The sequence below is a fragment of the Lemur catta genome, chromosome 23, assembly GCF_020740605.2.
Source record: "Lemur catta isolate mLemCat1 chromosome 23, mLemCat1.pri, whole genome shotgun sequence".
Lineage (NCBI taxonomy): Eukaryota > Metazoa > Chordata > Mammalia > Primates > Lemuridae > Lemur > Lemur catta.
In genome coordinates, this window is record NC_059150.1 from 7,805,987 (window position 1) to 7,818,222 (window position 12,236).

The 12,236-nt window shown below is 52.6% G+C and overlaps 1 long non-coding RNA gene across 4 annotated transcripts in view; it reads right to left on the reverse strand.

Annotated features, from left to right (window-relative positions):
* Positions 1 to 1,557: 1,557 nt before the first annotated feature.
* The window catches only part of LOC123626893, a 61,182-nt gene continuing 50,503 nt past the window's right edge, over positions 1,558 to 12,236 (reverse strand). For all 4 annotated transcript variants that reach the window (XR_006731053.1, XR_006731054.1, XR_006731055.1 and 1 more), the window contains one exon: positions 1,558 to 5,924. This is a non-coding gene — a long non-coding RNA (uncharacterized LOC123626893). The remainder of the gene's footprint in view (positions 5,925 to 12,236) is intronic.

Consider the following 12,236-nt stretch of genomic DNA (forward strand, 5'->3'; position numbering starts at 1 on the left):
AGGACTCATCAGCATTTATTTCTGCAGCTGGCAAGTACGTGCCAGGACAACTCGGGTGGAGCTTGAGCGTGCCTGCAGTCTGATAACCCTTTCCACCTGCACATTTACAGCTAGGAAACCTGGTAAAATTTAGGTAAGCAGGACCCATGCCTGACACAGCATCTTCTCCCTACGCTGGTGGCAGTGGCTTCATAAACCTGCTGCACGTTGTTGTCTCCAGAAGAAACAGTCTGTATTCATTACCAATTTATTGTGAAAAACCATCACTGAATTTCGGCAATTTTAGGTAAAGGGCTGTCAGCAACCAGACGACTAAAACAAAATGCCCTGTTTGAGAGGTGCCCCAGTTACACTCTGCTTCTCATGACCCAGCAACGTGGCACTGTTCAAAATTAAGCGTTCTTATGGGGGCCATCAATGACTTTTACAGAAAAGATGTCTCCAATCATTGTTTTTGTGCTTTGATGCTAAACTCGAACTAGCATTTACCCATTTGAGAACTGAAATCAGGGCCACCTGGGGGCAGAATCCATGTCTTGTCTGCACTGGTCCTACCTAGGCTGGAGCCTGGGACACGGAAGATGAATCAAAGATGATTTGATCTGTAGTCAGTACAGTAGACTCAAAGATGTCCTACCTGCAGGCCCTACCATAGCCTACCTCAGTGGGGAAGTGCACAAAACAATACAATTTAGGGTTTTAACTATTCCTACCAGCACATCCTGAAACATGGATCCTTCCCTCGACAGCCTGAAATAGCACTGCAGCTGCAGTGAGGGGGTGCATCACATTTACTGGCAGAGCTTCCTGGCAAATGCTTCTTCCAGCCCCCAAGCCCCAGCCCACTGGGCAGGGCAGCCATCTGGGGGAAGACTGTGGTGGGAGGCGCACTCTGAAAAGGCTTCCTAGGCAGCTCATAAAGAACTGAGAACCTCTGGCTTGAAATAACCGTACCGCAGGTAGCTCACAGTCAGCCGGGCACCTCCCGTGGAAAAAGCCCGACTGAGGGGCCACAGCCTACCTTCCTGAAGATTCTCCAAGCTTCATCCACCACGAAGTCAAATCTGGCTCATCTCTGAATAGCTCTTACGAAACCGGCTTGCCTCGTCTTCAAGGGCTGATATACACTGACAGCCCAAAGCAGAGCTCCTTCATCTTTTATAACGCAACTGACACCAACGCTGCTCCCCTTTAAGAACCACGTGACAGTGTGTTCCGTTCAGCAAAGTTCCCCACGGGAACACTGGCTAGCATGGGGGCAGTGTCTGCGGCCCCTTCGCAACCGAAGACAGTTTTCCTATTCGATCAGGAACATCCCTCAGCCTCGATCTTCGAAATTTCTTCTCTTCCCTCATCTTTTCTCTCATTTTATTTCTTGGCTCATAGAATTTCATTCCTGTCCTAATGGGCTTCATTTTTAATGTCTGTCTGCCATCACCTGCTTCAGACTCTTTATGAAGTAGGCAGGATCTGCACAGCAAATTAATTTTTCAGGACCCACTTCTTACCATCACAGAATTATGAATGGAAAATAGTAGATGAAAAACACAGACATGATGAATTTAATACAGTAAAGTATTTATTAAGGCCAGGATGCATGAATATGCTCTTCTCAACAGAAAGATAATTCAACAGCAACCAATTTATAGAATTTACAACGGTACTACATTTCAGCAGAAAGCAACTGAGGACGTTAGATAAATTATAGCGATTTGTTTTTTTAAAAAATCCATTAAGTTATCTCTTACCTCTGCAATAACGTATCAGACATGCAGTTAAAGAAGTTAGCAGGGAAAAGTGTGACTGTCCTTCCCCACTCTCTGCCCGTCCATCTTCCAGGAAAACACAGGCTGTTGCTGGGCAGACTTGGCACGAGGCTTCGAGGCTGCTGCTTTTCCCCCTACATCATAACCGATTTCAAATGGTGCTAGACAAAAACAGACTCTGAACACCAGGAGAAATCGGTCAGCCTGTGTAAGAGATGGGCCAGTGGTGCTCCTAGGGTCTGCACCTTGACACGGCAGGTGGCGACGGAAGCTGAACACTGCAGGGCATCCTCCAGGAGCAGGCCGACAGTGCCGATGTGGTTGGAGCCGTCCTCCAGGTACACGGCCCTCTGCCCTGCCCCGTTACAGTCAATACCCGACAGATACCTCGTTACCCAACTGAACAACACAATCACCACACGCCAGTGCTAGTGATGGCTGCTAGCAGTCAACAGAAAGCGTCACAACCTCTGCCCCTGCTCAAGCCACTGTCACCCCTCCAAAGACCCAGCATACTCAAGAGCGTATTTGGCTTTTCTAGTTCATCCCTCGACTTCTTGAACAGGCTCAAGCGGCAGGAGGAGAGAAGCCAGTCCCGTGAGCAGCAGTTCCTCCGTGGTCCACCCTCTGCTGTGCTGCAATTCTTACTCCTAAAACACTGATTTCAAATGGTGCTAGATACAAAGATGGAAAAATCTAAGCCACCATGTGAAACCAGCTTCCAGAAGAAGAGGATCTCGCTGCAGAAAGAAGGGAGATGCGGTCGGAAGACCCAGCCTCCGCCCAGAGGAGAAACGTCTTCTTGCAGTTCTGCTTGTGACATGACATAACGCTCCCCCAGAGAGGACAGTGACACAGCGGCTCAAAGCAACATGGAAGTCACAGCTTATGCTTCCGACAGACGAGAGCGATACAAAACTCATTAATTCTAGGATGATTCTATTGAATTTCACAACCAGTCGCTATAAATTATTATATACATGATGACATAAAATAGCCAAAGCTATTATTAAAACACAGTAATATTTACATTCATCCTGCCCTGCACTTGTATAACATTTCACAGGATTGCACGGTGTTTCCAGACACATCATCTGACTTCACCAGGACCCAAGCGCCCATCTGCCTGTGAGGCCCTAGTCCAGCCGCCACACAAAGGTGAATTTCCCCTGGGCCACTCTTTTATGGGACCTATTCAGGAGGAGCTTGGGTTCCTTCTTCCCACCCCGTATGTAAGTATCAGAACATTTACATGGGAGCCCACTAGTTGGCAATCTTATTTAACCTCTGATGTGACTTAAAAGACTGGTATCCTCTAATTATATTAAGCACATAATCCTCTAACACAACAATTGAGTTTTATTTTCAAAATCTGCCTGAAAATAAGATTTGAACACAATGTTCCAAATTAGATTTCCCATCTCCTTAATGCATCATCTTTTCTGGTTATTTGAAGCTAAGAAAATATGCGTATTTCCTCTGATAACATAACCAAGAGAAAGAAGAGACAGTAGAAGCTGTTGGCTTTAGGTTCCCTACCAATTCTCAAGGCCGCTAAACATAGGCTTTTATTTTTTTTTTAAGGCTCCTGGCAATAACAGTATGGTATATGTTGCTATAGGGAAAAGAAGAAAATAAAACTTGAACATCAAGAGTTGTGCTATTTAATTCTCACGACAGTCCTCTGAAGCAGGTGTTATTCTAGTTTTTGCAGGAGAAGAAACTGCTCCTTAATGAGGCTAAATAACTTGTCCACGGCCACACGGCCAGTTAAATACAGCTCCCGGGTCTGACTGCAAAGTCTCTGTTGCTGCCCCTCTGCTCACTGCTGCCTGGGCCACAGCCTATCATATCCCATTTTGTTCTAGAGTTGAATTAAGAACAAGATTGAGGGGGGAGATTCCTAGGCAATATTTTTGCCTATACTGACCACAGTAACGTGTCGTAGTAGGGTGGAGACGGGAGCATGATTTTGGTGGCTGGGGTAGCCTGGGGTAGCTGGCTGTGTTCTCCTGCACTTCTGGTGCCTTTGCGGTCCCCCCTGCCCCGGCATGGGGAACATGCTGGTGACAAACCTGCCCAGGCAACTCCGACACCAGCGCCAGGCTCTGCAGCCCCCGGCGGGACTCTCCATGGCCTCAGTCACAGCGGGGAGAGCTGGGGGCAGATCTGCACACAGGGGCTCTGAGTGATGACACCTGCTGTCAACACCTGGGCCTTGTAACCAGGTAACAAGGAGTGTTTTAAGGTCAGGAGTGAGTGTTTAATGACAGTTATTACTGGGAGTCCAAATCCTGTAAAATGAGGGGGTTGGATGAGGTTCTCACTTTTCTGCTTCTTGATTCAAACTCTGCCTTAGCGACTTCCAACGGCCAATACCCACACAGCCCGTCCTATGCGCCCCACACAGGTGTCCTGCAGGGATCCAGAGCACCCTTCCTCTCACCACAAGGCCCTGCCTGTGCTGCTGCCACTTTCTGCAACACTCCCCACCCACTGTCCCTTCGCTGCCACCCTTCGGCCCTGCCCCCATTCACCGCCACCCCAAGGAGCCCGTCACCCTCCTTGTCTCAGCTCAAGAAGCCTCCCCGAGTCCACCCGGCTTGCTAGAGGGTTAGGTGTCCAGCCTCAAGTTCTTTCCTTCAGAAGCCACTTATCTCATTTGGTCATGGGTGTGATTATTTAACTAATGTCTCTCCTGCTACCCATGAGGTGCCATCTGGAGTCCAGCGGAGGGGATGCACGTGGCAGGGGAGCCACTGCCACTGAGGGGACCAACAGACAGAAGCCAGAATCTGGTCCCCACTCTTGGGTTCTAAAACTTAACTCTTAGCTTTCTGGAAGAAGAGATAAGAAAGCATTAGTAACGCACCGCTTTCTAAAGGGAAAACAGTCGTCTCAGTACCAAAATCTATTGCCCTTCCAATTCCACTGGATAAAGGGTCCGCTCAGGTCTCAGCCCTCCCAGTGGGACCAGGGTTCTCTCCTCTCAAAGTCAGCTGAGCAATGACTCTTCTCTGAAATAAGCTGGTGGCTTTCCCCTAGTTGGAAGTAGCTGGTTAGTTTGATAAGGGCTGGAAAGGGGACAAGGAGCCTGAAGGCCACCTAGACCTGTCAGAAGGCGGCCCATGTAAGCCCCAGCCTGCTGAAGGCTCTGCTGCCCAAGCAGGGTGAAGGGTTTCTCCCCCCTCGGCCTAACCGTCCCAAACAAACCGGCCAGGGGCAAAGGGCTTGGCAGGGCTCCCTGGGGGAGAAAACCACCCACCCAGAGAGCAGGTATGTCAGCCCTGAGAGGCGCTGCCATGCCGGGAAGAGGGGTGGGAGCCGAGCCCCAGGCCCCGTCCATTTCTGTGCCCACATTCTATCTGGATGTCCTCCACCCTCTCACGCCAGGACACTCCTCTCTCTGGGCAGGGTAGAGGAACACAGTGGCTTTAATTCTTGCTCAGCCCAAACTCTGAGAACAGGGACCTGCCATTTGCCCTGAATGGGCCTCAGTGTCTTCATCTGTAAAGAGAGAAGGCCGGGCAGACAGGTGGCCACACAGCCAAATGCTCAGAGGGCCTCGGCAGGAAACTTGAGAGAGAAGCAGCAGCATGTGCAGCAGAAACACAGCGACCTGGAGAGGCCACGGTTTGTGTAAAGGCGCACAAAATCAGCTGCACTGAAAACAAACACAAACCTGTGCAGGCCGGACACAACACATCTGAGGGTTAAACACATTCCATGGGCCATTGGTTAAAAACAGCCTGGAGATTGCAGAGACAGCTTCTACTTCATTCTATAAATGATGCTTTCTAAGTCTTTAAAGTCCTAAATATCTTGTGCCCAGCATGGTACCCAAACACTAACACGGGAGGAAAGCAGGAAGGCGAGGGAATCCTTGTTTATGAAATCCAGAAGCGAACCCACCGAACAGATCTTCACCCCCGGGAGCCTAATCCGCTTGCCTGTTCTGTGCTGCCACAATGTGTTCAGACCCAGAACGTGGGAAGATGCCTGCCAAGGCAGCAGCTTCTCCCTCCTGACCCAGCGCGGTGCTGAGTCACAGCTACTTACGTGCCCGATGCAAGTTCCAGCCAGAGTGGGGGAGGGGTGCCGGAAGCCAAGCCCAGATGGTCCGTCCTCTTGCCTCTGGGAATGCTGGTTTCAGGGTTCCTGGCAGTGAGGAAGAGATCATCTTGGTGATAGAGGGGACTGAGGAAGGGGACCATCCTGCCCTCGAGACAGTCCCAGACCATTGTATGTATGGACTGAAAGGCCAGCCCAGCTTCCTGTCACTCTCCCAGTGTCCTGGACATTTTGTCTTTAGCTGTCAGGGTGGGGGCTGTGGTTGATGAATCAGAGGAAAGGGTGATAAAATGAAAGGTGTATGCATCAGGGGCGAAGGGTGGCCGGGAGCATGGAGCCAGCTGGCCCAAAGTCCCCGAAACCTCTGCCAGGCTCTTCCTTCCTGGCAGCTTGGCCCCAAAGGAAGGCTCAGCATCCGGGGACGCTGCCCTTCCCACGCCCGGAATCCCACAATGGGAATAATATCATCCAGACCCAAGCCTCCACGGGCCTGGCATCGGCTCTTCTGGTTCCCCCTAGGTCGGGGTATGAGGTTCCTAGGCAGCTGCACTCCTAAAAGTTAGGCTGTCTGTCCCTTCCCCGACACTGCCCACTGGGGCTCAAACACTCCCAGACTCAGGCCAGGGCACAGAGGCCCTGGGTCGGACTGCTGGCCGGATGGGGGATGCACCAGCGCCACCCTGCCCCTGGGATGGGGAGCGGGCAGCAGGCGACAGCAGAGGGCGAAGGGAAGGCGGAGGGACGGAGTGAAGACCCGAGCTCAGATGTCTCCGAGATTCCCCGTAGAAGGGCTCAGGCTTAGCTCCGCGGGGCAGGACGGGCATAGCCCTGAGCTGCTTTCAAAGAAGCCAGTGCTTTCCACAGGGGGAAAAACGTGCATGCCTATGGTCTGTTACACAAACACAATGCCCACCACACAGTTCATGGGTCCAAACCACGCGGATTCAAAGGAAAACCACCAACGCTGCTCCCTGGTCAATCCCGGATCGTTCACTTGACTCAGTGAAGATGGACTCGGAAGTGAAACCTTGGTCTCAGGTGAAAGCTAACTCTGGAGGTTGGGAGGCAGACGCCCCAAGAGCCCAGCTTCCCCACCTCCCAGGCAGAGCCGGGTCACCCCCTCCTTCAGCCGCCAAGAAGTAACTGACAGACAAGTTTCCTACCAGGCGCACACTCAGGACCGCAGGCCTGCTCGCTGGGAAGAGCCCGCTCCTGTCCCCGGGAGCTCCTCCCGGGGCGCGGCCCAGGCTGGAGAGCAGAGCATCTCGAAGGACAGAGCCTTTCAACGGGTCAGACATCCTCCATGGAGTGTCGCACGGCCCGAGGGGGCACCAGGGTATATCCACTAGCCTCTGAGTGGCAGTTCTACCTTGTACCTGGGCACACACCTGGCAGAGCACATGGACTGGGGCACACCCTGTGACGTGACTGGTTCCACTTCCCTAACTGGGGGCAGGGAGGCTGGGCCACACGGAGGGTAGGTCCGAGTCCAAAGCCAACTGCGAGCCCACTTTCTCTCCTGCTTCCCCTTTGGCTGGCCCGGCTGGTGGCTGCACCCACACTGCTATTCCAGCCTCGTTCTGTTATCAGGACGTCTGTCTGCCAGTCTCAGGAACAGTGAGTAGCAGGAGGAGGCAGGGGGAGGAGGGAGGAGGGACAGGGAGAGGAGGTGGAGGAGGAAGTTTCACAGTCTAGTGCATTCCCATCAGATCAGAGAGGGGAGCACATACAACTTCCCTTTTTCAAGCACTGCTCTGCCCCCCTCCTTTTGTTTCGGTTCCTTCCCCTCTGGACTGGGGATGGCGCAGCCAGTGGGCTGGGCAGGGGCTGGCACCCAGGTACGCAGCCAACTGGGCTCTCGCCCGGCTCCATCTCAGGCCTGGCACGCTCCCTCGGGCCGTTACCCGGCATGCCCTTCTCCTTGTCAGGGAGGCCGCACCCTCTTGTTTTCAAAGTTTTATAACAGTATTGTTTGTTGTCCAGCAGATTAAATTCTTTGGAGGCTAGGGAGGGGGGAGCGGAAGAGGGAGAGAGAGAGGAGGGAAAAGAGAGGAGAGAAAATACAAATAACTCCTATTAGGGCTAAAAGATTAAATGAGTTCCTTTCTGAACATAAAGTTCACCTGTCTTAGAGAGAAGCCAGGAGCCTGTGTTCTCTTCCTGTCTGTGCCCATCCTCTCCGGCCCCTTCCCACCTAGCAGGGTGATGTGCAGTTTCAGACTTCCAAGGCCACTACTCAGGGTTCGAGCAGAAAAGAAGTACCAGCTAATAAAGCTGGGGGACGCATGCCTCAGCACCCCCACCCCAAACAGGAAGCGTGACAGGGGGCCGAGCTGGTCCCAGCAAGGACACCCTGGATTCTCATCTCAGATCTGGCCAAAGTGGTCCAGGACTAGGGGGCGGGGGGTCTGCAGGCAGCTGCCAGAGCCCTTGTCTCAAAGGTACCTTGTCCCTAGACGGAGCCAGTGGTTGGTTTACACTTCAAATCAAAATCACACATTCACTGATGCCAGTGACACTGGAAGAACTGTACCCTGAGGAAATAACACAACTGCAGGAACGAATATTCACATATACCTAAGGAACAAGAAAGAGTGGAAAACAGGAAAGAAAAGAGACAAGAAGTCAATATAAAATAAGCATGATCTCACAGACAGGGCCCACTGAATAGGCCTCGGCCTGCAAGGCCCTTTGACACAATCTGCAGGTAGTGACGGCACAGAAGGATGCATGATTCTCCGTATTTCACACAACTCTCATTTAGACATCACCTGATTTATTTCAGACTTTGGGTTACCTCTAAATAAGCCCATGTGAACACCTCCCCATGCCTTCGGTATAGCCGGCAATGCCCGTGGCTCCCGGAGCTGTGGGGCTGCCCTGAGATGCTCTTCACTCCCCCCTTCTTCCCGGCACACTGTGTCTGGCCCTGCCTCCTCCACACCCCCTCCTTCCCCACGCTGCCCCCCCCACACCCCTGCAATGCCCACTCAAGGTCCCCAGCGCTGGGGTGGTGGTGATGGTGTGAATGCCACTAGAGCAGCTCAGGGCCCTCTCCTGGGAGGGATGAGGGGCAGCATGCCTTTCTTCTGTTTTTAATATGCAAATAATACCAGTTACTTTAGGGTCAGCGCTGTAAGTTCTGTCTGCAAAGGGAAACAAGGCCAGAGTTCTGGGTTCAACGCCCACACTGGTGCAGCCCCCAGTGCCCCGCTGCCCAGCCTCAGCCAGGAGGCTGGAGAGATGGATGAACAGAGAGACTTGCTCTAGATCCCGGTTCTCAACCCTCATGCTGTTCCAGGGACAGTCTCAAAGTCCCACAGACTCAGGACTGGGAAGACCCCATAAAGGATAAGGATCATCTTTCCTTATAAACCCTCAGCAAAGGTGACACATGGTTCTAGCCTAAATCACCGTCCTTGCTACAGGTTCTGCCCATTCTCCTTTCCATCCTTCAGGTGAACAGAAAGAACCAGGTCCAATGTGACCGATCTGCACACATGAGGCTACTGAAGGCTTCATTCACCAAAACAATTCCCCTTTGGATGCCCCCATCACAGAGTTTCTCTGTATTCCAAGGATGCATTCAGGAAATAAAAATGGACAGACATCCAAACGCACATATGCACATTGCCCCAACCAACCTCAATCATTCCTAAAGGAACACCCCTAGAAAAAGCCTAAACCATCACAGCTAAATTTGCTGTAAGTAAACACTTTCCCCCTCTTCATACAAGTTCTGTGTTTATTCAAATAAAGATAACTCAGAAGGCCAAGTGGCCAAGGAGTCCAATACTCTGCCTCAGCACCCCTTATGAAGACTGGGGCTTATGCTCAGCATTTAAGGAAAACTGACACCCACGAGTTCTCTCACCTCCCTCACTCTCCACGGGGAAGGCCTCCTCTTCCAAGTCAATCACGAAGCCAGCATTCAGGGCTGAAGTCAGCGTTTCTAGTATTAATATCTTACTTTACACTGTACATTCGCCAAAGCTTCCAGCAGGTGCTGTACATCAGCCAGCAAACAGGTAACTTACACACAACATGCATGCTGGGCAAAGCTCGGGCTTCCCTTATAAAGCTGTTGGAAAAATCTCAGAGATGGCACAATGAGGCCTCATCTCTAAGTGAGCTACATTCAACAGAAGCACGCCTATGTGCACATGCATGGAGTGCCATGCAGATGCGTCAGAATGACTGGAAGCATCCCATAATTCCAGAAGCTTCCAAATGTAGGAAACCTCTCCAGGAACACATGGTGAGTGGCTGGCTTCCCAGCCAAGAAGTGCAAGCCAGTTCTCACAAGAGCTCCAAGTCTAAAGAATCAGAGAGTTGGAGAACCCAGACATTCTGAAGTCCCCTTCCCCTTCCGACGTATGGAAGAAGAACCTAGGACCCTCGGAGATCAAGTCAACTGGTCAAGAGCCCACTCCCCTACTCCTGCCCCTGCCCCTGCCCCACGGGTCAGAACCCAGGGAAATGACAGCTGAAGTTGGGGACCTGGATGGGTGACCCAAATCACGCAAGTACAAGCAATTAGATCTTGGCAGGACTCTGTCTGGCTCAGTTTCGTCAACGACAAGGGTAATACCACCTACCCTCACAGGGCTGTGCAGTGACCAAAGGAGCTAGCAAGCGTCAGAGCGGCTGAGTGTGGTGTGAGTGACGGTTACTGATCCGTTCCTCTCCCGCCTGAGTCCTAGTGCAAAGCCCTGTTCACTACACTGTACTGGCGGGGGCGGGGGTGTGGGGAGCGTGGAGGTGAGCTCGCAGTTGTTAAGAATCCCAGGTAAACATCCTGCAAAACAGCAAGCAGATAGCGTCTTGGAGAAGCGCAGTTATTTTTAAAACTCTGCACTCTGTGAAGCAGATTGCACGACGTGCCCCCTCAGCCCCAGAGGCTCCTACCCACGTCGCCCTGGAGAAGCGGCGGCCATGTGGGGCTCAGGCTGCATGGGAAGCTAGGCCGGAGTCCCAGCCACCCCTGGCCCCAGCCTGGCCAGGCCTGGGATCTGGGGCGTTCCTGGATGTGTTTTGTTCTGGCTATCTTTTTAAGGGTGACCAGAGAGACTAAGAAGCTGCTATAAAACTAGGGGCTCTAAGATATTTTTGGTTTTTGCTTTTCTTTCATTGACACCATTTTTCAAAATTTAATTAATTTTATTTTTTAATAGAAGGCCTTAAACAATACATGAAAAAAGAAGGCTGAATATAAAGGAAAACTTCCTGAGAGCAAGGGGCACAGAAGCCCTCCCCGAACCCACTGTCCTGTCGGCTCCCCAGGATTTAGGGCCAGACAGGACGGAGCACCCTTCCCGGAGCAGGGTCTCTCAGGTCAGCCCCCCACCCCCACCCCGCAGCACAGCAGGCCCCCTGGAAGCTCGCACATGCCCCATCTCCGACAAGCCCCTTGCAGGGAGCCTGAGGCCACGTGGCAGAGCCACTGGCGGAGCCTCGTCCATCAGCCACCTGCACACGATCTCCAGCCCCTTCCCTCTTCCTTCTGGAAGGTCCTTCAAAACCCGTCTCTGCCCACCCACCCCAATCCATGCTGACAGGTCTGCAAGATCCCTCACTTTCGCTTGTGGTAACTCAAGCCCAGTTTTCCTTGTTCTGAGTTTCTGGCTACAAAATACCTCCATGAACATCATGGAGACCCTATGTTACAGCCGGAACCTCCAAAGAGATTCTAGTTCAATCTCCTTATTTCATAGATTATGAAACTGGGGCCCAAAGGGGTGAATTGAGTGAGTGAGATTTTACCAACAGAGCCAGGACTGGAATCTGGGCCTGCCGAGCCCTCGACACTGAGCAACATATGCCTCACTTTCCCTGACCCATCTCCTCCCCGAGCGCTCCGACCACACTCCCTTGCCCTGTGCAAGTGCAGACCCCTGGCAGCAGATGGCCGTGTCCACGGCCGGGTGGGCCAGGCATCGATGACCGGCCAAGGAGGCAAGAATCACGTGGCCTGACTCAGCCCGGGCCAGCCGCCTTCCTACCGAGTAAACAAGTCCCGAGCCCTGGAGATGCACGCACTGAAAACATGCCCTCCCCGTCCCCAGCACCACCAACCTGTCTCAACCTCTCCAGACACAGAGCTCAACCAGGCAGCCATGCAGGCGACGTCTCCCTCCCCGGTGCCCGTCCCTTCCCCACTGCCCTTCCCACCGGCTCTCAGAACCAGGCGTTCTGGCAGGAGAGGCTGAGCTCAGAATATGGCAAAGACCTAACTGGAATGTTCCCCTGTGCTGCATGGACCAGGCTGAGGAAGAGGAGTCAGCTAGTGCCCAGGAGCGCGGAGACAGAAGGCCCAGGGCAGCCAAGGCAGGTGGGAAAAGCCGTCTGCCGCACACCAAAGGTGCGACGTCCACTCCACCTTGGGCCCGGACTCACTAC